The 27736-nt window shown below is 40.4% G+C and overlaps 1 pseudogene; it reads right to left on the minus strand.

Moving 5' to 3' along the window:
* Nucleotides 1–562: 562 nt before the first annotated feature.
* Nucleotides 563–26478, minus strand: LOC100975158 (bridging integrator 2-like; annotated as a pseudogene).
* Nucleotides 26479–27736: the final 1258 nt, after the last annotated feature.

Genomic DNA, 27736 nt, shown 5'->3' on the forward strand with positions numbered 1-27736 from the left:
GCCTTGACCTCCCAGGCTCAAGTGATCCTCCTGCCTCAGCCTCCCAAGTAGCTGGAACTACAGGTGCCTGCCACCACACCCACCTAATTTTTGTATTTTTTTTTTTGTCAGAATCAGACTTTATTTAGCAATCTGAAAATGTGTTCTTCTGGCTTTAAGTCTTGCAAAATGGGTCATAAGTCAGAGACAGATTTGTTCACTATCTCTGAGTATGTGTGCTTATGTTTCTGTATAGACAAGTGTCTGTCTATAGATGCTTTTGCTTTTTATAGTGATTATAGTTCCACTTTAGTTAATGTATAAAGTCTTATTCTAATAATTCTAAAACCTGAATTAAGTATTCCTTGAGTCTAATGTTCTCTTCTCCTCAGCCTGCCTCCCTCCATCTCTCCCATAAGGCTTCTCCTCCGCCTCCATTAATGCCAGGTCTTTAGAGAGCACCAGCATTCCTACTGAGAACCCAGGGATGGTTGCTGGCTCTTATATCCCTCTGACCTATACCCTCTGGTTGAAGAGCTTCTTTGGGGAGGTGTGGGGTGAGAGGAGTCTTGGCAGTTTCTCTTCAGAGTTGTGCATTTTCACTTGTAGATACCTATTCTTGAGGTTCAGGTGCTGTGAGGTTGCTCTTGTCTGGTACTGTGGAGACTTAAAGCTGGTCTTGGCCCTCCGAGGAGTCAGCTAAGACAAGCTTATTATCCTCTTTCTTGTCTTCCATCTTCTTTGCCTCTCCAGGCTCTGAAGCAATCTGAGATGTCATTAAGGTGGGAAAAGTGCAAAGTTCTTCGGGGTTCTGATTGTGGATGTTTTCATTTTCTTTGACCTCAGTTCTTACTGGCTTCTCTGGTAGTTCTGGATTAGGGGAGAACTCTAGGGAGGTCCTAGGACTTGGAGTCTCAGTCCCCAAGGAGACCCTTAGGCCAGTGGGTGAACCCTCTTCAGAGGCTGGAGGACTGGAGGGTATGTTTCCTGAGGAGAGCCTGGGCCTTGGAGTGGCTCTGGGTGGAGGAGGCCTACTAGGGGGTGCTGAGGTCCTCTGGATATAGGTTCTCTTCTTTGGTTGTTCAGATCCTTCACTTTCTGTGCAGGTTTGGAGGACTACTTCTGTGGCAGATGATGAAGGCTGCCCTGAAGGGCTCAGGGTTCTGCGTGGTGATGGAGCTGGGGAGCTAGGGAGAACTTCCTCCTGGGACTTGCCACTCCCAATGGTAGGAGAGGGCTGGGTCTGGGCAGGGCCATTGCAGGCTGGTAGAGGCTCTTCTTCCTCAGAGGAGCTTGCTTCAGATCCTTCCTTCTCTATTTCCTCATCTTCTAAGTGCTCCTTGATCTCAGAATTATCTTCCCCTGGGCTGCATCAGGTGCCAGATCTTCAGTTGTTGCGACAGATTCACTCTCACTCTTCAAGGAAAGTGTAGAGGGACTAGTAGGTGAGGTAAGAGGACTGGAGGCTACAGATGTTTGAACTGGGGGATAAATGACTAAAGACAGCCTGCTGCTGCTTGATAGTCCCTTCACCACAAAGACTTTATTGGAATGTTGCTTCTGCAGTTTGCTCATCACCTCCTAGAGATTGCAGTTCAGGTTGCTCATTTCCCTGTAGAAGACATCCCTCAAATTGGAAATGTTTTGGAAGATGGTCACATAGCAGCCAACATGACTATTATAAAGAATAGGCATCTCCTCTAGTAGTTTTTGGTTCAGATCTTCAAACATAGTCTGGGCTTTGTTGAACTCTTCCTCTGCCTTGGCAGTCTTGGCCTCATCTTTCTTCTTGGCATTCTGTACTGCATCCAGATGATGTTGGGCACCATCATAATCCATGAGTTTTCAACCCCACTTGGCAATTCTCTCCTCAATCTCACTGAACTGGGTGAAGTAGTAAACCAAAGGTGAACAATTTGAACAAAGCGCCAACAACTTCTACCAACAACAGGCAGAAGACCACAAGCTATACAAGGACCTCAAGAACTTCCTTAGTGCAGCTGAAGTGATGCATGAAAGTTTAAAAAGAGTATCAGAAACCCTGCAGGAAATCTACAGCAGCGAGTGGGATAGTCATGAGGAGCTGAAGGCCATCGTAGGGAATAATGATCTCCTTTGGGAAGACTACGAGGAGCAACTGGCTGACCAGGGTGTGAGGACCATGGAAACTAATTTCTTTATTTTTTGTAGAGATGAGGTTTCGCCAGGTTACCCAGGCTGGCCTCGAACTCATGCAATCCACCTGCTTCAGCCACCCAAAGTGCTGGGATTACAGGCTTGAACCACTGCGCCTGGTGACAAAACTATTTTAAACTGGAGAGAAGTGGATGGAATCAATCAAATGTTTGTTGAGCCTACTGTGTGCACTGATTCACTCATCCCACAAGTATTTATGGAGTGTCTGCTCTGTGAAGTCCCCATGCTGGGTGGGCCCTGCCTGAGGATGCAGAAACTAACAATAGGGCATAATCCTATTGACATGGAGTTTACTGGGCAGGACAAACTTATATCAAACACCGGCTATTATTGTGTCTGTGGATGGATCATCCTGACATCTTGGTGTTTCAGTTGCTGAGTGGTGATTGTATAATTTTTGTGATTTTTATGTCTTTTGTGAGGAGGATGGGCAAATAGGTACAATTTTACCATGTATTATTTTGGAAGTTGGGAGGATAAATGAAAGAGATGAAAGATAGGTTAATTGGTTTGCATATTTAACAGTAGCTTACAGGAAAAAGGAGTTAAAATGAAAGGTCAAAATAAGAATTAAAGAGAAATGTGTATTGATGCTATGCATGCTCTCCTGGTTTTCCAACAGCAGTTTAATGGAAAATCAGAAACAATTTTACCACTTTACAATAGTTAAACAAAGAAAACATTACCAAGAACAAAACCCTCCCTCTACTACCTTGAGCCCACTTGTCTCCCCTCTTGCTGGTGTCTCTCTCTCCCACAGACAACAATTTCCAGTCCTGGCACTCCTACAGTATGTCAACAGAAATAAGAGCGTGTGCCCAGCAGCTACAATTAGCTAGTCACAGAGACTGTGAAAACCCATTCAACTCCCTGGTTTAGACTAAGTGGCATTTTAAATATATCTGTGGTACTAGAGGAAAAGCAGGCAGGAACAAAGACGCCAGTACTGTCTCCAAATAAGAACAAGGCTTCAGTGTCCCTCCACTGGGATAGCAAAAGGATTCAGGACCCTGACACACATGCACAGGTGTTTTCTTTTGCAGACCAATCTGGCCACATTTTGCTGTGGTTTGCATGGCACCGTGGAAATCAGTGTGGTCCCTTAGGAAAGAGGAATGGAGGATCTGTCAGGAAACCTGGATTCTGGAGCCAATGCTGTGGCTTCCTCGAGGCTTCTAAGTCTCAACTTTTCTGCCAAGTGAGGACAATAATGTTCAACTTCTTACCTCTCAGCACAGAAATGAAAATTAAATGGGTTAATATGTCAAAGTGATTTTTCAAATCGTAAGGAATGATACATATAGGAATCATTAACACTGAATGACATTGTTGAATATCAAAGGTTTTTCAATGCAAAATAAGACAACTACATAAGAGTTTATTATACACAATTATGCTGCAAATCTCTGCACTGCTGCAGAGCTTATCTAGCACTTGAAGAGGTACTGTTTGAGGCTGGTGGAGCCAAAACCACTGACAATGATAAATCTACAGTGTCAGAGGAAAGGATAACACAGGAACTAACGATATTGCAAAAGGTGCTGAGTAGTCAGCATAACCAAATCCAGATGTCCATGGAAGAAGGGCAGGGGGCATTTCTGACAATTGAAATTCACAAACGAGCCCTGAGCCACCATCAAGTGAAAGACGTCTCTCGCCTTCCTACCATATGGCCAGAGTGACTTACAGGTAGCTCAACCATGGGACAGGTTTGGCCTCATTGCTTTCCTTGCTCACCTGGCACATAAAACTAATAAAAATCATTGCTGGAAACAACCCAAATGTCCCTGACTGATGAATGGATGAGTAAAATGTGACACATCTCTATAATGGAATATTATTCAGCCATAAAAAGGAATGACATACTGATATATACTACAGTGTGGATGGATCTTGAAAATACATGCTAAGGGAAAGAAGTCAGATACTATGTGACTGGTAAGATACATAATATGTGACACAAAAGGCAACATATTATGTGACTCCATCTGTATGATATGTCCAGAACAGGCAAATCCTAGAGAAAGAAAGCAGATTGGTGTCACCTAATGCTGGGGAGTTGGGGTAAAACAAGAGCGACTGCCAATAGCAGGTGTTACAAATTATCTAAAAATTGATTGTGACAATTGTTGCACATATCTGTGAATATACTAAAAACCATTGAATTGTGTACTTTAAATGGGAAACTTGCAATTTTTTTTTTAAGTCACGTTCCCTCTCTGACCTGTTCCTAACTAACACTGGCATTCTCTGGCCAAGGCCAACAGCATCACACAGTTAAATCCACTCTCTCCCATTAGTGCCCCTATGAAGAGATGGCTGTGTGTGCAGGGACAGGGCTCTGAAACCTTATCGCAGACCCATGCTGCAGTTCTCAGGCGAGGCTTCCTCAGGGCACTTTTAATAGTCTGTCTTCCTTCAAGCCTCTATTAAATTAGAACAATTTAGGTATTTTGGTTTCTCTGTTTTCTTTCATGGTCTTCTCAGAATCAGATTAGAGAGACAAAAATAAACAAACTCTCTGCTTTTCAAAACCAATGACTATTTAAAATGGATCTGTCTCGGCTAGGGACAGACAGCCTTGGTCCCAACCAGTAGCCACTAGCTGACATTTCTGCACAAACCCACAGTTATCACCTTTGCTCTTACTTATGCCTTATGATGTTTCCCATTTACCCAAAATAGGTCATTCTTATTACTCTCTCTCATGGGCTCTTCTCTTTCTTAGCAGTTTTGTGTGGGTGTTTGCTTATATCCCCATATCCCACCCTCCCCCCACCCCACCGCGCTGCTCTGTAACCTGCAAGGGTTACCATAGTGTAGCAGCTCTGACAGTGAAGTTCACATTCCTGGCCCCAGAACCTGGCACAGACAAGACCTCCAATAAACATTTACTGAAGACGTAATAAAGCCCTCAGAGTGCTGCTTTGGAGGTGAGCCATGATCAAGATTGCCTCATTTCCTTTAAGTAATAAGTAATATTTAGTCAAAAGAGTCTGAGCTCCTCCACCTGTCCTTAAACCAATTTGTAGTGAGCACACATTTTCTCCCAAGTGTTCTTCCCTTTGGAGACCACCCATCATCTATGGAATCTTGAGGGGTTGGTCATTTGGCCCCACACCTGGTCAATGATATGGCCAGTGGTTGTTATTCTGGCCACTTTGATTGGCTAAAGGTTGGGCACATGACCAAAACTTGGGAGATTGAAGTCCTCTTGAAACATCTCCACCAGCACTTTCAGGAGAGATGTTCTAAGACAGAGTTTCTCAATATCGGCACTCTTGACATTTTGTTCTGGATAATTGTCTGTTATGGGAGCTGTCTTGTACATTCTAGGATGTTCAGTAGCATTCCCAATAGATGCCAGTAACAAGCCCCAGTTGTGACAACCAAAAATATTTCTAGACATTGACAAATTTCCATGGGGGTGGGGTGCAAAATTAACCCTAGTTAGGAACCGCTGATGTAAGATGTGCCAGTGAGGACAAAATAAACTGGACTTGCCTGCATCTGTGCTCCTTGTGGCTCCCTGGAAGGAAGCTTCCATGGAGAAGCCATCTGCAACAAGAGAAGTTGAAGTCACCAGAAAAAGAGAAAGAAAGCTCAGATGTGGAGAAAGAGACCTAATAATATCTGTTAAATTTCACTTGAATTTGATTTTGGGGGGTTACTTGCAACTAAAGTAGACTCTTGACATATATAATCCATCCATCACCTTAATTCATAACAATCCAGTTTTTCTTCTAGAAATCCATTTGCCTATTCTAACCGAATAAGATGAGCTGGTCAAAAATGTCCATGATTAGGAAAAAAAAAAAAAAAAAAAGCAGACATAAAAACCTCCTGCCCATCCTTGGATACATCTTGATCAACTTTTGCATTCTTCATACCTGTTTTAGCACAGTGTGGGACACAAAGTAGCTATCATCCAAAGGAGGTAAGAAAATTTCCTGGCACTGCTGTAACAAATTATCACCAATCGAGTGGCTTAAAGGAGCAGGAACGTATTCTTTCACAGTTCTGGAGGCCAGAAGTCTGAAATCAAGGTGTCAGCAGGATTGTTTTTCTCTGGAGACTCTGAGAGAAGCCTTTTTTGGTTGTCACAACTGAGGCTTGTTACTGTCATCTACTGGGAATGCCTCTGCTCCATGCCTTTCCTAGCTTCTGGTAGTTACCAGCAGTCCTTGGTGTTCTTTAGCTTGTAGCTGTGCTGTTCCATCTCCAATCTCATCATCACATGACCTTCTTTCCTGTGCACCTCTGTGTATGAGAGTCCTCTCCTCTTATGAGAACATCAGACACTGGAATTAGGACCCACCCTATCTAGTATGACTTCATCTTAACTAATTAAATACACAAAGACCCTATTTCCGAATAAGGTCACATTCTGAGGTTCCAAGTGAATGTGAGTTTGGGAGGATGCTATTAAACCCTGTGCAGATGGCAGAACAATACCTTATATTTGCAGAAAACTTTACAGTTTCTAAAGCATTTTTAAGAAAAGAAATAGGGCAGACAGTTATGCAAGTCCCATTTTTTCAGGGAGGCCCTGATGATGAGTGAAGAACACTGAGCTCCATAGAGTGAGCTAGAGAACCACCTGACACCACCAGCTGGGAGACTGGAAATGAGCTGGACAGCCCAACTGCAGACCACTATCCCTCTCTTCTGTACTCTGCCTCAGTTTTATCTGCAGCCTCAGCTCAGGGATCTAAACGCTTACTACCTTGTTTTAAGAGCCATCTGAATTTCCATTTGGAATTCTATCCAAAGCAATACACCACCAAAGCCAGCCAAAGAAGCTGCTATTTATTTTTCCAGTTTATTTTGCAACATGGGCATGCATCTTTTAATGCATATATTAATCAAACTGCTTTCTAGATGCTTTGACCCAGAAGCTAAGTTCAAAGACTCCAGCAAGGCACTGGCAATGGCAGCCAGAATCTTGGCATTTGACAGTTATTACATATCAAGGGTCTTTGTTCTCATGTGATCACTAGCAGTAGCTCCTGGATGGAAGCAAATGAAATAATAGAGGTAACTTTGCCTTGCTTCATGGACATATCCTGGAGTAACAAAACTCAGCATCACTAGAGAAACTTGGAACATTCAAGAGTTCTTTAAAATAAAATAACTCATTAGTTCATGATCATAATGTAATATGGCAGGACTAAAATCTAAACTGAAGCTTAAAGTAGAACTCTGGGAACACATTTTGAAGCACGGTCATTTTTACCTCCAGTTATCAGTGATAATCATTTGAAGTGTTGGATTATCTCCAATCATTCTTGCTTTCCAGTAAGAAATAGGACTTGAATTTCATTTGTCAGAAGGGACGCTGTTTTCTCTCTACTTACTGTCAGTATCTAGCCAACTGAAGAATTTGACAGAGTGTTAACTCTCGCTAAGATATACTGTCCTTAGGTAGCAGTTATTAATCAAAGCAAGACTACAAATAGCACTTTAAGTGAGGATTTACTAAAATCAGTTTTCGCATTGTAGACATTAGTGCTGCCTATGTCTACGTTTACCTAGAGTTAGGATGACAGATGGGAACCATGTTTTCCCTAGGATCCAGTCCCAGAAGTTCTGGTGTAAGCTTGGGAGGAAGACATGAAGGCAAGCTCATTGAGTTGTGCAGACAGATGAATCATTTGTTGGGATTCAGGGCTCCATTTTACATTTACTCCTCACATGGACAGATAACTTTGTTCTTGACGCTCTGGACAGGGGCAGCCCATCCTCACAGCTCTGATCAATTTGCACCAAGAGGGTGAGAAGTCACAAGACACTCAGAGTTGCTGGGCTATTTCACTGACCACCGACAGCCTCTCTCTCTCTCTCTCTCTGGGTTTGTTTTGTTTTGTTTTGTTTTTTTGAGGACTGTGGCTTCTGAGACCCCTGATTCCAAGTAATCCAGATCAGAAATATCTTAAGAGCCCCCTTTCAGTGAGCTGGTTCTTTTTGCCTTCCAAAGACCTGTTGTCAGCAAACAAAATACCCTAGCCAAAATAAATGATATTTTTATAGGCAGGACTTTAATCACCTGAATCAGGAAAAAAAAGTTTATCTCTCCCTAACCTAAAAACCCACCAAACTATATCAAAACTACCAAACATCCATTACTGAGATGTGAAGAGCACATATTTGGTCTTGAGCTATAAAGTGTAATTCAAGCTTTAAACACAAGTGTGCTTACGTAAAACTCTATAACCACCCCCCAGAAGATTTTATGCCATGAGTACACCTTTCACAACACTGTTAATTCATTACTTTTATTTTTTTCTTTGAATAAAAGAGGAATGCAAGTAGAAAACTGAGTTGTAAACAAAATTTTAAATCTCAAAACAGAATTCCGAAGATAAAGTTGATAATTCTGCCATGAGAATAATATGTAATTGTCAATAATTTGGGTGATGATGAAATGTAGAAACTTCCACACAAGAAGAGAGTATGAGTCAACAATTTACAAAGTTGAAGTCTAAAAGAAATGCTGTGTCAAAATTTGTAACACCCTGAAGTAAATGGAGAAGGTTGACATGAGCTCATTTACCATAATCTGAGCTGTGAGAACAAGGGTCTCATCATCTTCATCATTGGTGGTTCTCAAACAAATGGAAGATTTTAACAAGACTGTGCAGGCTGAAATTCTAAACAGATTTAATACAGTTAGGCTTCAGGTTAATATGCAGGATGCTAAGAGTTCTGCGGTGGAATGAAAGAAAAGTTCGGGATGGCTGGGAGAAAGTGTAGGTCACACTTGTTTTGAGAATTTGGTGTGAAAAGACTGTCATTAGCAAAGACAAAAACCTGTGAAGAATAAACCATAGGTTCAACAGAAAATGATAAAACTTTCTTTTTTTTAAAAAAAAAAACAACTTTCTGTGGTACTTCTGACTCCTACACACAACACTCAAGGGTCCTATCACCTTTCATAATCTTGGACAAATCAGGTCATCCAGATGGATTTCAGTTATGCATGTGTACAAAATGAAAGGTTGAATAATCTCTAAGGGCACTTTGAGCCCTGACATTCTATGCTCTTATTTTTAAGAATCATTTTGGAATACTGGAACAATGATAGACACTGGAATAAGAGAGACAAGTATTTAAATCCTAGTTCTCTTCCTTAATAGCTGTTCACTTTTGAATAACTACTAAGTTGTTCAAAACTATGTAAGTTTATTGAGCTCAAATTTCTTAACTGAAAAATAAAAACAAGAATCCATCTCACAGGATTTTATGAAGATTAGCTCTAACATATATAATATACCTAGCCCAGTGCCTGGCACCCAATGCACAGTCAACATTAGCCTTTTAGATCATCCTGCTCACCAGTTCCCCTTCCCAGCTTTCTTCACATCTTACTGAATAGACTTGCTTCCCAATACAACATCACACATCCCATATAAATACCTCTTTTCATCAGGCTAACTTTGTAATCATTTTGTTAGCCCTATTTCAGTTGATCAACTTTATGCAAATCCCAAAACAAATGCCCAGCAAATTATGAGCCAGTTTCATAATGTTAGAGATCCAAAGGGAAGGGAAGACATAAAAGTCTGCATTAAAAACCAAGGCTCTTCCATGGCTATGGCAAACTACACTGGAAACAGATTTCACAGTTTGGAAATTATCAGAGGCAAAATAGACCATTTGAGCTCTGGGAAAAGCATTTCAACCCCGAAGGATAAGAACAAAAGGAAAACAGTAACTACAACAAATGGCCAAATCCAAAGGTTCCTTTTTACCTGGGTTGAAGCACAGAAACCTAGAGCTGAAAGGGATGACAGCTAATCCAGACTCCTTATTCTACAGATGGAGAAATTGCTTGCCCACTCATTTCTTAGCCCCATACAGCACCTTCTGTGAAGGCACAGTAGCCTGAATTTCTTGCACACAGGGACATAAGATTTCCTATGTGTTAGTGTGAGTGTCTACCACCTTATTAAGAAAGAAGACCCAGATTACTGTTCAAAAGCAAGTGGTTAAGAACTATCCAGGTGTGAGAGCCAAGATGGCCGAATAGGAACAGGTCTGGTCTACAGCTCCCAGCGTAAGCGACAAAGAAGACGGGTGATTTCTGCATTTCCATCTGAGGTACCAAGTTCATCTCACTAGGGAGTGCCAGACACTGGGCGCAGGACAGTGGGTGCAGCGCACCATGCACGAGCTGAAGCAGGGTGAGGCATTGCCTCACTCAGGAAGCACAAGGGGTCAGGGAGTTCCCTTTCCTAGTCAAAGAAAGGGGTGACAGACGACACCTGGAAAATCGGTTCACTCCCACCTGAATACTGTGCTTTTCTGACGGGCTTAAAAAACGGCGCACCAGAAGATTATATCCCTCACCTGGCTTGGAGGGTCCTACGCCCACGGAGTCTCACTGATTGCTAGCACAGCAGTCTGAGATCAAACTGCAAGGCAGCAGCGAGGCTGGGGGAGGGGCGCCTGCCATTGCCCAGGCTTGCTTAGGTAAACAAAGCAGCCAGGAAGCTCGAAGGGTGGAGCCCACCACAGCTGAAGGAGGCCTGCCTGCCTCTGTAGGCTCCACCTCTGGGGGCAGGGCACAGACAAACAAAAAGACAGCAGTAACCTCTGCAGACTTAAATGTCCCTGTCTGACAGCTTTGAAGAGAGCAGTGGTTCTCCCAGCACGCAGCTGGAGATCTGAGAACGGGCAGATTGCCTCCTCAAGTGGGTCCCTGACCCCTGACCCCTGAGCAGCCTAACTGGGAGGCACCCCCAAGTACGGGCAGACTGACACCTCACACGGCCGGGTACTCCTCTGAGACAAAACTTCCAGAGGAACGATCAGACAGCCGCATCCGCAGTTTGCGAAAATCCCTTGTTCTGCACCCACCGCTGCTGATACCCAGGCAAACACGGTCTGGAGCGGACCTCCAGCAAACTCCAACAGACCTGCAGCTCAGGGTCCTGTCTGTTAGAAGGAAAACTAACAAACAGAAAGGACATCCACACCGAAAACCCATCTGTACATCACCATCATCAAAGACCAAAAGTAGATAAAACCACAAAGATGGGGAAAAAACAGAGCAGAAAAACTGGAAACTCTAAAAAGCAGAGCGCCTCTCCTCTTCCAAAGGAATGCAGTTCCTCACCAGCAACGGAACAAAGCTGGACAGAAAATGACTTTGACAAGTTGAGAGAAGAAGGCTTCAGACGATCAAACTACTCCGAGCTACCAGAGGAAATTCAAACCAAAGGCAAAGAAGTTAAAAACTTTGAAAAAAATTTAGACAAATGTATAACTAGAATAACCAATACAGAGAAGTGCTTAAACGAGCTGATGGAGCTGAAAGCCAAGGCTTGAGAACTACGTGAAGAATGCAGAAGCCTCAGGAGCTGATGCGATCAGCTGGAAGAAAGGGTATCAGTGATGGAAGATGAAATGAATGAAATGAAGTGAGAAGGGAAGTTTAGAGAAAAAAGAATAAAAAGAAATAAACAAAGCCTCCAAGAAATATGGGACTATGTGAAAAAACCAAATCTACGTCTGATTGGTGTACCTGAAAGTGACAGGGAGAATGGAACCAAGTTGGAAAACACTCTGCAGGATATTATCCAGGAGAACTTCCCCAATCTAGCAAGGCAGGCCAACATTCAGATTCAGGAAATACAGACAACGCCACAAAGATACTCCTCGAGAAGAGCAACTCCAAGACACATAATTGTCAGATTCGCCAAAGTTGAAATGAAGGAAAAAATGTTAAGGGCAGCCAGAGAGAAGGGTCGGGTTACCCACAAAGGGAAGCCCATCAGACTAACAGCGGATCTCTCGGCAGAAACTCTACATGCCAGAAGAGAGTGGGGGCCAATATTCAATATTATTAAAGGAAAGAATTTTCAAACCAAAATTTCATATCCAGCCAAACTAAGCTTCATAAGTGAAGGAGAAATAAAATCCTTTACAGACAAGCAAATGCTGAGAGATTTTGTCACCACCAGGCCTGCCCTAAAAGAGCTCCTGAAGGAAGCACTAAACATGGAAAGGAACTGGTACCAGCCACTGCAAAATCATGGAAATTGTAAAGACTATCGAGGCTAGGAAGAAATTGCATCAACTAATGAGCAAAATAACCAGCTAACATCATAATGACATGATCAAATTCATACATAACAATATTAACTTTAAATGTAAATGGACTAATTCTCCAATTAAAAGACACAGACTGGCAAATTGGATAAAGAGTCAGGACTCATCAGTGTGCTGTATTCAGGAATCCCATCTCACATGCAGAGACACACATAGGCTCAAAATAAAAGGATGGAGGAAGATCTACCAAGCAAATGGAAAACAAAAAAAGGCAGGGGTTGCAATCCTAGTCTCTGATAAAACAGACTTTAAACCAACGAAGATCAAAAGAGACAAAGAAGGCCATTACATAATGGTAAAGGGATCAATTCAACAAGAAGAGCTAACTATCCTAAATATATATGCACCCAATACAGGAGCACCAAGATTCATAAAGCAAGTCCTTAGTGACCTACAAAGAGACTTAGACTCCCACTCAATAATAATGGGAGACTTTAACACCCCACTGTCAACATTAGACAGATCAACAAGACAGAAAGGTAACAAGGATACCCAGGAATTGAACTCAGCTCTGCACCAAGCAGACCTAATAGACATCTACAGAACTGTCCACCCCAAATCAACAGAATATACATTTTTTTCAGCAGCACACCACACCTATTCCAAAATTGACCACATACTTGGAAGTAAAGCTGTCCTCAGCAAATGTAAAACAGAAATTATAACAAACTGTCTCTCAGACCACAGTGCAATCAAACTAGAACTCAGGATTAAGAAACTCACTCAAAACCACTCAACTACATGGAAAATGAACAATCTGCTCCTGAATGACTACTGGGTACATAACAAAATGAAGGCAGAAATAAAGATGTTCTTTGAAACCAACGAGAACAAAGACACAACACACCAGAATCTCTGGGACACATTCAAAGCAGTGTGTAGAGGGAAATTTATAGCACTAAATGCCCACAAGAGAAAGGAGGAAAGATCCAAAATTGACAACCTAACATCACAATTAACAGAACTAGAAAAGCAAGAGCAAACACATTCAAAAGCTAGCAGAAGGCAAGAAATAACTAAAATCAGAGCAGAAGTGAAGGAAATAGAGACACAAAAAACCGTTCAAAAAATTAATGAATCCAGGAGCTGGTTTTTTGAAAGGATCAACAAAATTGTTAGACCGCTAGCAAGACTAATAAAGAAAAAAAGAGAGAAGAATCAAATAGACACAATAAAAAATGATAAAGGGGATATCTCCACCAATCCCACAGAAATACAAACTACCATCAGAGAATACTGCAAACACCTCTACGCAAATAAACTAGAAAGTCTAGAAGAAATGGATAAATTCTTCAACACATACAGCCTCCCAAGACTAAACCAGGAGAAGGTGAATCTCTGAATAGACCAATAACAGGCTCTGAATTCTGGCAATAATCAATAGCTTACCAACCAAAAAGAGTCCAGGACCAGATGGATTCACAGCCAAATTCTACCAGAGGTACAAGGAGGAACTGGTACCATTCCTTCCGAAAGTATTCCAATCAATAGAAAAAGAGGGAATCCTCCCTAACTCATTTTATGAGGCCAGCATCATCCTGATACCAAAGCCAGGCAGAGACACAACCAAAAGAGAGAATTTTAGACCAATATCCTTGATGAACATTGATGCAAAAATCCTCAACAAAATACTGGCAAACCGAATCCAGCAGCACATCAAAAAGCTTATCCACCATGATCAAGTGGGCTTCATCTCTGGGATGCAAGGCTGGTTCAATATAAGCAAATCAATAAATGTAATCCAACATATAAACAGAACCAAAGACAAAAACCACATGATTATCTCAATAGATGCAGAAAAGGCCTTTGACAAAATTCAACAATCTTCCTGCTAAAAGCTCTCAATAAAATAGATATTGATGGGACGTATCTCAAAATAATAAGGGCTATTTATGACAAACCCACAGCCAATATCTTACTGAATAGGCAAAAACTGGTAGCATTCCCTTTGGAAACTGGCACAAGACAGGGATGCCCTCTCTCACCACTCCTATTCAACATAGTGTTGGAAGTTCTGGCCAGGGCAATTAGGCAGGAGAAGGAAATAAAGGGTATGCAATTAGGAAAAGAGGAAGTCAAATTGTCCCTGTTTGCAGACGACATGATTGTATATCAAGAAAACCCCATTGTCTCAGCCCAAAATCTCCTTAAGCTGATAAGCAACTTCAGCAAAGTCTCAGGACACAAAATCAATGTACAAAAATCACAAGCATTCTTATACACCAATAACAGACAAACAGAGAGCCAAATCATGAGTGAACTCCCATTCACTATTGCTTCAAAGAGAATAAAATACCTAGGAATCCAACTTACAAGGGATGTGAAGGACCTCTTCAAGGAGAACTACAAACCACTGCTCAAGGAAATAAAAGAGGATACAAACAAATGGAAGAACATTCCATGCTCATGGGTACTAAGAATCAATACTGCAAAAATGGCCATACTGCCCAAGGTCATTTATAGATTCAGTGTCATCCCCATCAAGCTACCAATGACTTTCTTCACAGAATTGGAAAAAACTACTTTAAAGTTCATATGGAACCAAAAAAGAGCCCACATCGCCAACTCAATCCTAAGCCAAAAGAACAAAGCTGGAGGCATCACGCTACCTGACTTCAAACTATACTACAAGGCTACAGTAACCAAAACAGCATGGTACTGGTACCAAAACAGAGATATAGATCAATGGAACAGAGCAGAGCCCTTGGAAATAACGCTGCATATCTACAACTATCTGATCTTTGACAAACCTGACAAAAACAATCAATGAGGAAAGGATTCCCTATTTAATAAATGGTGCTGGGAAAACAGGCTAGCCATATGTAGAAAGCTGAAACTGGATCCCTTCCTTACACCTTATACAAAAATTAATTCAAGATGGATTAAAGACTTACATGTTAGACCTAAAACCATAAAAACCCCTGAAGAAAACCTAGGCATTACCATTCAGGACATAGGCATGGGCAAGGACTTCATGTCTAAAACACCAAAAGCAATGGCAACAAAAGCCAAAATTGACAAATGGGATCTCATTAAACTAAAGAGCTTCCGCACAGCAAAAGAAACTACCACCAGAGTAAACAGGCAACCTACAAAATGGGAGAAAATTTTCGCAAACTACTCATCTGACAAAGGGCTAATATCCAGAATCTACAATGAACTCAAACAAATTTACAAGAAAAAAACAAACAACCCCATCAAAAAGTGGGCAAAGGACACGAACAGACATTTCTCAAAAGAAGACATTTATGCAGCCAAAAAACACATGAAAAAATGTTCACCATCACTGGCCATCAGAGAAATGCAAATCAAAACCACAATGAGATACCATCTCACACCAGTTAGAATGGCAATCATTAAAAAGTCAGGAAACAACAGGTGCTGGAGAGGATGTGGAGAAATAGGAACACTTTTACACTGTTGGTGGGACTGTAAACTAGTTCAACCATTGTGGAAGTCAGCGTGGCGATTCCTCAGGGATCTAGAACTAGAAATACCATTTGACCCAGCCATCCCATTACTGGGTATATACCCAAAGGACTATAAATCATGCTGTTGTAAAGACACATGCACACGTATGTTTATTGCAGCACTATTCCCAATAGCAAAGACTTGGAACCAACCCAAATGTCCAACAATGATAGACTGGATTAAGAAAATGTGGGACATATACACCATGGAATACTATGCAGCCATAAAAAAGGATGAGTTCATGTCCTTTGTAGGGACATGGATGAAATTGGAAATCATCATTCTCAGTAAACTATCACAAGGACAAAAAACCAAACACAGCATGTTCTCACTCATAGGTGGGAATTGAACAATGAGAACATATGGACACAGGAAGGGGAACATCAGACTCTGGGGACTTTTGTGGGGTGGGGGGAGGGGGGAGGGATAGCATTAGGAGATATACCTAATGCTGAATGACAAGTTAATGGATGCAGCACACCAGCATGGCACATGTATGCATATGTAACAAACCTGCACATTGTGCACATGTACCCTAAAACTTAAAGTATAATAATAATAAAATAAAATAAAAAAAGAACTATCCAATTACTGACAATTTAGATAATATATGCATACATAAATTATGTATGTACATTTTGTGTGTGTGTATATAGTGCAAATGTATTTAATATATAAATAACAGTTCTATCTTTATAAGATAGGTTCAAATAGAAACCCTAAAGATACTACAATAAAAATTAATGTTTTTGTGGAAAATTTCAATTCTGAAGCATTCTCCAGATATTTTTAAATGCAACATTAATCCACATGCTCTGGGAGTCAAGACAGAGCCCCCAAGCTCAAATAATCCAGAAAAGGTCACCTTCTCTACTCTCACATCACCCTTGACAGGAGTGAAAAAGAAGCAACAGAATGCTGCATGCATGTGGCATGAGGCACACACCTCCAAAAAAAAACAGCCCAGGCCCATGAATTGCTTGGAAACCATGAAGTCTGAGCCCATCATGCCCTTCATCACTTTTCCCATCTGTTACAAAGTCTGCTAGGTTATCCATCATCCTGACTCTAATCTCTGAATTATTTTGGGCACTGAGGCAATTCCCCACCATCAAGCTTCCTCCCCACAATTTCTATTTGGTTTGTAATTAAACTACTTTATGTCACTTTACTGATATTCTCTATTTGGTGAGAGCTCCTTCTCATATTTTTCTTTGATTCTTTAGACATAATTTCCTTCAGTTATTTGAACATATTTAAAATAGCTGATATAGAGTCTTTGTATAGTAAGTCTAATGTCTGAGCTTCCTCAGGGACAATTTCTATTGATTGCTTTTTCTCTTGTGTGTGAGCCATACTTTCTTATTTATTTCAATGTTATATAATTTTTTGTTGAAAATTGGACATTTTAAATAATATAGCATGGGAACTCTGGAAATCAGATATTTTTCTCTCTCCAGGATTTGTTGTTGTTGCTGCTGTTGCTGCTGTTTGTTTATTCAGTGACTTTTCTGAAGTAATTCTATAAATACCGCATTCATTGTCACGTGTAGCTGCTGAAGTATCTGCTTGGTAAGCGTGGTGATCAGCAACAAAGTAGACAGATATTTTCTTTAATGTATGGAATCAATAAGTCTTTACCAAGAAACTCTGTATGCATCTTCAGAGAGGCCTTCAACACTCTGTCAGTCAGTTTACAACTCTGCTTTAGCAATTACCTCCTGCCTGTGCACAGCCTTAAGGTCAGTTAGAGGTGAGAGCACAAGTCCTTCTCAAGTCTCTCCTGGGCATGTGCACAGCCTTACACATGAGCATGGCCTTCTAGATTCCCAGGAATGTGCAGGACCTTTTTAAAATGGCTTTTGGTCATTTCATTTCCCAGATTTTCCTTTTAAGCTTTTTGATTGGGCTATTGTTTGGTCAAACTGTTATCTATCACCTCAGGTTGCTAGGATATTAAACAATTGCCATTGATTGTTTTTGACAAATCCTCCTGGAGAAAGCAGGCAAGCTCTGACTCAGGTTAAATAAAAACAAACATTGTGAGTGGGGCCTTCCATGAAACCACCAGACAGGTCAAATAATGACAATTCTCTGTCAATGGAGCTTTGAAAGGAGCTCCAAACACACTTTGCTCCCTCCAGAGACTGTCCAGCTGCTGGTTTTCACTGGCATCATGAGCTGTTATTTTTCAATACTACCACAGAGCTAGAGAGAACAGGATCAGAATAGGGCAAATTAAAATGCCACAAAGTCCATGATTTTATAAATATTTATCTAGTTTTCTTGTAAAAACCACTCTCTGGATTGCTGCAAACTTTTAGTTAATTTACAGAGTTCTGGGGAAGCTGATCCTGACAAGTATGCCAGTGTTCTAATTGTTTTTATAAAGAAGAGGATTTTTGAAAGTCCTTACTCTGACATTCTCACTGATATCCCTCTGGGCTAGAGTACTGCCACAGCCATCTAATTGGTCCTAGTGCCTCCAGTCTGTCTTCTCTCCAATCTGTCTGTATAATGCTGCCAAAGTAATGAACAATTCTAATGATGTCCTCCCTCACTTAAAAACCTACAATGATTTCCCATTCCCTTCACTAAAATTGAGATATTTTACTGTGGAACAAAAATTCTCCATGATCTGGTTCCCACCTACCTTGCTGGCTTCATCTCCCACAATTCACCTTAATTTCCAGTCAAATGGACTGGCTGTCATTCGCAGATCAAAATCCCTGGCTCCTTGGTGACATGTCTGATCTTTTCAGCATGAAGTTCTCTCTTTCCCCACCTTCTTCACTTCCAGAGACTTTCCACTGCTTTCATATGGCAGGGGTAAAGTACATTTGGTGGCTCAAAACTCAATGTTTTTTTTCTATAATTTCAACTTCTATTTTAGATTCAGGAGGTACATGTACACATTTGTTACATGGGTATATTATATGATGCAGAGGTTTAGGATACAATTAAACCCATCACCCAGATAGTAAGCATAGTACCCAATAGGTAGTTTTTCAACTCTTGGCCTCCTTCCTACCTCCCCACTCTAGCAGTCTCCAGTGTCTATTGCCATCTTTATGTCCATGAGTACCCAATGTTTATCTCTCACTTACGACAACATGCAGTATTTAGTTTTCTGTTCCTGCACTGATTTGCTTAGGGTAACGGCTTCCAGCTGCTTCCATGTTGCTGCAAAGGACATGATTCTGTTCTTTTTTATGGCTGCAAAACCTCAGTGTTAGAAGCAAAGACCCTTTAGTTAGACCCAAAGAATCTTAGAATACTTTACAGACCTCATGATGGTACATTTGCATATATCCAAAATCTCTAATGATCTTAAAAAAATCAACAAGCAAAAAACAAATAATGCCATTGAAAAGTGGACAAAGGGCATGAATAGACACTTCTCAAAAGAGGACATACAGGTGGCCAACGAATATATCAAAAAATGTTCAACATCACTAATCATCAGAGAAATGCAAATCAAAACCACAATGAGATACCATCTCACACCAATCAGAATGGCTATCACTAAAAAATTAACAGATGTTGGTGAGGCTGCAGAGGAAAGCGGATGCTTATACATGGTTGGTGGGAATGTAAATAAGTTCAGTCACTGTGGAAAGCAGTTTGGAGATTTATCAAAGAACTAAAAATAGAGCTACCAATCATCCCAGCAATCCCATTACTGGGTATATACCCAAAGAAAAATAGATCATTCTACCAAAAAGACACATGCACTCATATGTTCATCACAGCACTATTAACAGTAGCCAAGACATGGAATCAACCTAGGTGTCCATGAATGGTGGATTGGATAAAGAACACTTGATACATGGAATACAATGCACCCATAAAAAGAATAAAATCATGTCTTTTGCAGAAATATGGATGCAGCTGGAGGCCTTTATCCTAAGTGACTTAACACAGAAACAGAAAACCAAACACTACATATACTCACTTATAGGTGGGAGCTAAACAATGGGTACACATGGACATAAAGCTGGGAATAAGAGACACTGGGGACTACAGAGGGAAGATGAGGAAGGGAGCCAAGTGTTGAAATCCTACCTATTGGGTACTATGCTCACTACCTGGCTGACAGATTTAATCATACCCCAAACCTCAGCATCATGCAATATACCCATGTAACAAACCTGTACATGTGCTCCCGAATCTAAACTAAAAGTGGAAGTTAAAAAAAAAAAGAAGGGATAAGTTTGATATTTCATAGCAGATAGGATGACTATACTTTTAAAAAATGTGTTGTACTCAGGTGGCAAACACCCTAGATACCCTGACTTGATCACTGCACATCATATACATGTAAAAAATTTATCATACATTTGCACAAATAAAAAAATAAAATTTTTATTAAAAAAATAGGGTAGTGACTAATGTGACATGAAACACAGCAAGACCCATACCAGGGGCACATGAAGATACACAATACCAGGGAAGAAACGGACTCCTTTAGCCTCTGAGGTAAGAGCTGGAGTTTCAGTGCAATGCCAAAATCAATTCTGAGGAATTTGAATGAGAGATTACCAAATGCTATGAAAAGCAGTTAAAAAGGTTCTAACTTCGAGATAAAGATCAAAGTTTAGGAACCTGGGAATCAGGGAGTAATACGAAATAGGTGATCAGATTTTGCTGGGGAGGTCAGGGTTTATCTGGCCCTAAGCTGTTTTTAATGGACCAGGGACCATTGCAGGCCCCTCTAGCATCCGATAGATCTCTGCAACATGAATGGGTGGTGCTGGCTCACAGACTAGATGAGGCCTTAATACAGACAAAAAGGAAGAAAGAAATGTACTCTACAATTCAATTATGCTAGTCAGTGGCACATTCCTTTCCCAAGTCACAAACACATTTACATGGTCTGAGATTGCAAGGCAGATATCTCAAAAATAAATGTCTCAAATGAAAGAAAATGGATTTTAAATTGCAGAGGTAACATTTCTATTTCATGCCATCTGTTATAACTCAAGTTTTTCCAGCTAATGGATTATTCATCAGAAACGATGAAAACATTTTTGAGATCAAAAGTATGTTATTGGAAAGAAAGATATTCAAAAATGTTAAGATAATTTAAAAGTATTTACTCAATATAGTTTTTCTCTTAAAACTTACAGATATTGATTATGCATCAGTGTACTTGGACAGACCAAAATGATGATATATTAAGCCCTTTCCTCAAATAAACCTAGAAATGTGAGTGAACATGTTATCTATTTTACAAATCTCCTTGCACTACTACTAAAGTGTGGGCAGTTACATGAAGAGAGTTCTACCTTGTAGATTCCCTTCAAACTGACATGATAGACAAAAGTAGCTGACCAAAGATTAGGAGACCCAGTTCCTGGTTATCTCTCTGTTTCCCCTCTGCAGACACAGTTAATCCCAGTGGTCTAATCTGATCAAAGCAAAAGTCTCAAAGTCCCTGGTTTCCATCCCAACCAATACTGACTGCTGATTTGTATCAGAAAACAATTAGTATTTCCTAAATTGGGGCTTGCACAAGTACCTCAGAATCAGAAGGAATCAAGACATTCGGTCAACTACATGGTGTGGTTAAGAACAAGACACAAACAAAAAATAGGACGAGATATCTACCATCAGCCTCCCTACATAATCAACACAGCAACGTTGCTCAGAGGAGAAAATGAGATTGCAGTAATATCTTGACTCTAATATCAACATACGGCCAACCAGAAACAAATGGTAGGGGAAGGCTTTCCCTAACATGATAGTTAGAAGGCAGCCATTGAGTGGTCTATCCTCATTCACCTCTGCTGACACTGACGTAGAAGCTCTCTCACCCACCTCCACTGCAGGCCTAGCCCCACCCACATAGTGAGCAAGTACCAAAGTCAGCAAATGACTAACTGTAGCATTCTAGCTTAGAGCAATTCCTATGCTCACTTCATTAGACATCACAGGAGCCTCGCAATGGGAGACTAAACAAAGATGTATAGGACTCTGGAGACCCCCAATTCACAGAAATGCATAAATGTCCTCCTCTAAGCAGGAGATAGACCTGGTGGCATCTATCTGGGTGTTGCCATCATGCCTTCAACTTCTGATGTTCTTTTTCCTTTCTTTTATCAGTGATGGAATGATGGAAATTTATAGAAATAAGGAGTGTAGGCATTTGGGATTGTATGCAGGTAAGCACCACCTTTGAAGGCTTCTAGGCTGTTGCCACACTCCAAAGCAATGGCTAGGCTTTGTCCCCACTCTGCCTTTCCTAGGAGAAAGTGATTGACACACTATCCTGTAGACTATAACTGTATTCTATGTATAATAAAGATTTACTACAATGGGAGGAGGTTTGCTAACACTTGCTGCTTTGCTGAACAAGTGTACCTGCTTTGCAAAACATTGACCTAGGCAAATGAAAGAACAGTGGCACGCTCCTGGAGTGCTGACTTCATTTTCCTTCACAATTTAAAGTCTACATTGTGGGTAATTTTAGCATTCATTATGAAAATGTGGCTACCTTTAAATATAATGCATTGAAAATAGCACAGGAAGCCAGATGTTTAAGCTGACATACTAAATCTGTAACTCTTTAATTGTATTATCTTAACTGTTTAATTGTATTATCTTGGTCACGTCTCTAAAATTCCTTGGCCTTTCTTTCTTCAAAATTAGGGTGACTGAAATGGATTAGTGATGCTTAAGACTGACTATACATTCGAATCACCTGCAAAAGTTACAAAAATCCCAGACAGCACTGCTCAATCCAAACCGCTTACAGTACACATCTCTAGAGTGGGCACCTTGGACAAGCTTCAAGCTTCCTTTCCTTTTCTGTTTTACAATCTTTGAACTCAATGATAATTTTGAAAGCATTTATCCATTCAGTGGATGTGTATGAAGTGCCTATTATGTGCCAGGGTTTTATGAGGTGAATTGAGCCCTCACCCCTAATTCATACATTGAAGTCCTGACCCCAGTGCCTCAGAATGCGACTGTATTGTATTTGGAGATAATCTTTAAAAATTAATTAAGTTAAAATGTGGTCACTAAATCATTCTACTATAAAGACACATGCACACATATGTTTATTGCAGGACTGTTTACAATAGCAAAGACTTGGAACCAACCCAAATGCCCATCAATGGTAGACTGGATAAAGAAAATGTGTCACATATACACCATGGAATACTATGCAGCCATAAAAAAGAATGAGTTCATGTCCTTCGCAGAGACATAGATGAAGCTGCAAGCCATCATTCTTAGCAAACTAACACAGGAACAGAAAACCAAACACCACATGTTCTCATTCATAAGTGGGAGTTGAACAATGAGAACACATGGACACAGGGAGGAGAACATCACACACTGGGGCCTGTCAGGGGGTGGGGGGCTGGGGGAGGGAGAGCATTAGGAGAAATATCTAATGCATGTGGGGCTTAAAACCTGACGAGTTGATAGATGCAGCAAACCACCATGCCACATGTATACCTATGTAACAAACCTGCACGTTCTGCACATGTATCCCAGAACTTAAAGTAAAATAAAAAATAAAATAAAATGTGGTCACTAGGGTGGAACTAACTTAATATAACTTGGATCCTTATAAGAAGAGAAGATTACACAAAGGAAGGCCACGTGAAGACATAGAGAGAAGACAGCCAAGGAGAGAGGCCTCAGAAGAAAACAACCCTGCTGACATCCTGATCTCAGACTTCTGGCCTCTAGAATTGTGAGGAAAGAAATTTTTGTTGCTTAAGCCACCCAGTCTGTGACGCTTTGTTAAGGTAGCCCTAACAAACTAATATAAAGGATAATATGCAAGATTCTAGGTATAGCATAGGGCAAAACACGGAAACAGGCCACCCCCATGGCATTTACAGTTTAGCAAGGGTCAGATAAGAAAAAATTACAAATTATGCTAAGCCACGGGAACCTGTTACAAGGTGCTGTAACAGAATGCCAAGACAGGTAGTAGTTGGCTTACATTAGATGAAGTTGGTAGAGAAGGACTCTCTGAAGAAGTGATATTTATTAAAAGCTGTTAAGTTGAGACCTAAAGGCTGAGAATGAGACAGCCATGTGGCAGCGAAAGGAAAAGCCTTCCACTCAGAGAATCAGGAGAGGCAAAGGCCCAAGGTAAAAAGAAAATGTGTGTATTTGGGGAAGTGAAATGCCTCTGTGGCCAAAATGGAGTGAGTGATGAAGGGAGTGACGTGAAATGAGGTTGGGTAATTGGGAAAGGGGCCAGTCTGTTGAAATCCATGGTAAAGAGTTTGGATTTTATTTCAAAAAAAAATTTTTTTTTTAAAAAAAGCAAGGAGACTTTAAGCTCGGCTTCAGATAAACCATGTCTAATGGTACCATCTTTTTATTTAAATCACAAGGTTGTGGCCAAAGCATCGCCCCCACCTGGTTGCAGCGGACTACACCATCTTTCATTCTTTTGAGAGGTACAGAAGCCCCCTTTGTCAGGTTTAAAATTTACACAATGGACTGAGATGAACAGAATGTTACTTTTAAAATTTTCTAAACTTGAACACAAATTATGAGATCCTATTTTCGATAATGATAGAATACAAATTTACTCTCCTTTTTAAAAAAAACAATTGAACACTTTTAAGCAGGAAATTGATGTTTATGTGTAATGGGAAGTAAAATAAGTTTCTTGCAGTCTCAGCTTTGGCTACAGCATCAAGATAATAGACACCATTTTTTGAAATTAAGCCCATGCTGATATTTCAAAGGGGTATTTTAAAAACCGCTTCGAGGACACCTAAGATCTGCTCCTACACTAAGTATATAAAATCAGGATTTGGAGATTTTAAAAGATAGCTTATTCTTGTTTTTGTTGTTGCTTGGTTTTTGGGGGGTTTTGTTTGTTTGTTTTGTTTTTGCTTTTTCAGAATTTTTGGAGAAAGCTGTAGGAATGCTCTAAGTCCCATCATATATACATATATACATTGTCCAGAGCATCATATTTGTGCATTATATTAATGATATATCAATTTGACTGAATGAGCAAGAAGCAGCAAGTCTACTGGAAGCCTTATTAAGGTACCTGCATTCCAGACGATGGAAGATAAACCCTGAGGAAATTTAAGGCCTTAACTCATCCAGAAGGATTTTAAGGATCCAGTGGTCTGAGGCATGCGAGAACATCTTTAAAGTGGAGGATAAGACAAATACTACAAGATCTCACTTACATGTGGAATCTAAAAAAGTTGAGCTCATAGAGGCAGAGAGTAGAAACTTGGTTACGGGGGGCTGGGGTGGGGGTGCTGGAGAGATACTAGTCAAAGGGTTCAAAATCTCAGTTAAACAGGAGGAATAAGTCCAGGCAATCTATTATATAATATCGTAACCATAGCTAACAACAATGTATCGTATGCTTGAAAATAGCTAAAAGAGTAGATTTTAAGTGTTCTCAACACAAAAAAATGATAAATCTCTGAGGTAATGCATATGATAATTTAGCTTGATTTAGCCATTTCACAATGTATACGTATAATCAAAACATCATATTTATACATCATAAATACATGTAATTGTATTAGTCAATTAAGAAATAAATGCTAAATATTTTAAAAATAAAAAAATAAAGTGAAGGACAAATTACATCTTGCATCTCCTACCACTAAGAAGGAACTGCAATGCCCAGCAGGCTTAGGTTGAACAACCATCCCAGTTTGCCTAGGTCAGGGGAATTTCTGGGACTCAGGATTTCCAGTGCTAAAGCTGGAACAGTTCCAGGAAAACTTGCCTGGTTAGTCATCCTAGAAGACATCTTATTTTTTTAAAGCCACTTACAGTCAAGTATCTGTTTCTTGCAGCTGAAAACATTCTGACTGATACTATTTCAAAGTCTCAAAGAGAACCACCCCACCGCCCCTCGACCACCAAGTAATAACTCTGTAAATGTCTGTGGATTTAATTGAGCTCTGAGTTGAATTAGTTGTTACTGAGTTAAAAGAAGGGCATCTCTGTCAGTTATATCCTAAGTGTCTAGCACAATCCCTAGACCATAGACGGTGTTTGGCAAATATCTGCTTAAAGCCAGAATGGCTTCAGGATCTTAGCAAGCAAAAGGGAGACTTTAGGAGTCCACATGGAAGGCTGAAAATGAGAAAAACTAGTTCAGTGAAACTAAAGTTCTGGAAGAATCTTTCTGCTCAAATGGACAAGGAGGAAGCTGCCCCAGGCAGGGTCAGAGAAACAGACTCTGAAGAGGACTCTGGCCTCCTCTGGTGGCTCAGAGGGGAAGGCAGTGTGCCACTTAGGAGACTGTGCTAGGGAGGAGATGGGGAAGGGGAACGTAAAAGACAGCCACAAGAGATTTTCCTTAGCAAAAAGAGACAGAATATGATTTCTGGTAACTTTCTTAGTAAGAATTAAAGAGCTGAATCAAATGAAATTAGAGGCTGTCTTATCTGTACTCATAGGAATGATGAGCTCCTAGGAGTGATGGCAAATGACAGCTCTCAGTAGAGTCTCATCTCCTTTGCTTGCCCTCAGCTAAAAGGGGCTGACTCACCCAAGGTCAAGCCCACATCCTGGAAGAAGCTTGTATTCAAAGATTCGTCCATGCAAACAGTATAGAGGCCCAAGGCCCTCAGTTCCACTAGGGGCAGCTCTGAAAGGCCATCCTGGCTTCAGAGCTCCCCATGGAACTGAGTGAGGCTTTTGTTTGACTATACTGAAATCCAATAGCTTCTTGTCCTGCAGCAACTCTCTTTTCCTCATTGCCACAATGGTGTTGATCCAAGAGCATTTCCCATTGATTTGGGACATGCAAATCTCCTTCTTGGAGTCTGCTTATTAGTGTCAAAAACTAGGAAGAGTCTGAGATGTTTAACCTACTTGTAAGCTAACAAGTTCATAGATGCCAGCAGAAGACACAAGACTCCTGATTCAAGAAAAAAGAATGTTAGCTGACATGGTGGCACAACCCTGTAGTCCCAGCTACTTGGGAGTATGAGGTGGGAGGATTTCTTGAGCCTAGGAGTTCCAGGCTGTAGTGCACTACAATTTTTGCCTGTGAATACTTTTTTTAAAAGAATGTTATTACTCATAGCATAGTAGTTAGCATGAACTTCTGCTTAAATTGATTTTTCTTGCTTCTCATATCCCACAGGTGATGCAGATTTCACAGTGGGTTTGCGTCACAGCTGAGAAACCCTGAGCTTAGGCAATCTCAATCTTTTAAAGACTGCTAGCAAATCTGCCTGTCCTTTGCCCCAGAGGGAGATATGACATTTATTATACTGGTCAGGAAACTGGACTTGGAGGCAGATACTGTCTCTATTTCCTACACCTCTTTAGATATAAACATTCTAAAATAGATAGTTCAGTACAGAGGCTAATAAAATATTATGTTATAGTTGAGTAAGCTGACAAATTGATAAATGTCCCATCAGCTCAAAATGTTAGACATCCCTGGACTCTAATTAGGGTTTGGGGATGGGAGGGTGACAATAGGGGGAGTATTTTCTTGGAAATCTCTAGAATTTCTTTTGCACAAAGAGCCACACTTTAAAACAATCAGCATTAAATTTTCTTGTAGGTGTCACAGCTTAAGCTGGTTATGTAATAATTTTCACTTGTTGAGTCGTGAATGCATTACAGATGCTCAAAATAGCCTTTATTCTATTGTTAAGTTTCTTTTGTTTCCTTGAGTTTCAAGTGTTATTTAGCATCTTAAATGTTGCAAAGGTTTATTTTATCATTATTAATTATAGTCTGAAGATTCAGTATTTTTGCACACTAGAATGAAGTACATTGTTGCTAAGTTCTGTACAATATGGTTTTTTCTTTATTTTAATTTTTCATTATTAATTTTTTATTTATAATTGACATATAATAGTTGTACATACTTATGGGGTATAGTGTGATGTTTCAGTGCATGTATACATTGTATAAGGATCAAATCAGGGTAATTATAATATCCATCACCTTAAACATTTATTAGTTATGTATGGTGATAACATTCAAAACCTCCTCT

This window comes from Pan paniscus, chromosome 4 (genome assembly GCF_029289425.2).
Source record: "Pan paniscus chromosome 4, NHGRI_mPanPan1-v2.0_pri, whole genome shotgun sequence".
Taxonomy (NCBI): Eukaryota; Metazoa; Chordata; class Mammalia; order Primates; family Hominidae; genus Pan; species Pan paniscus.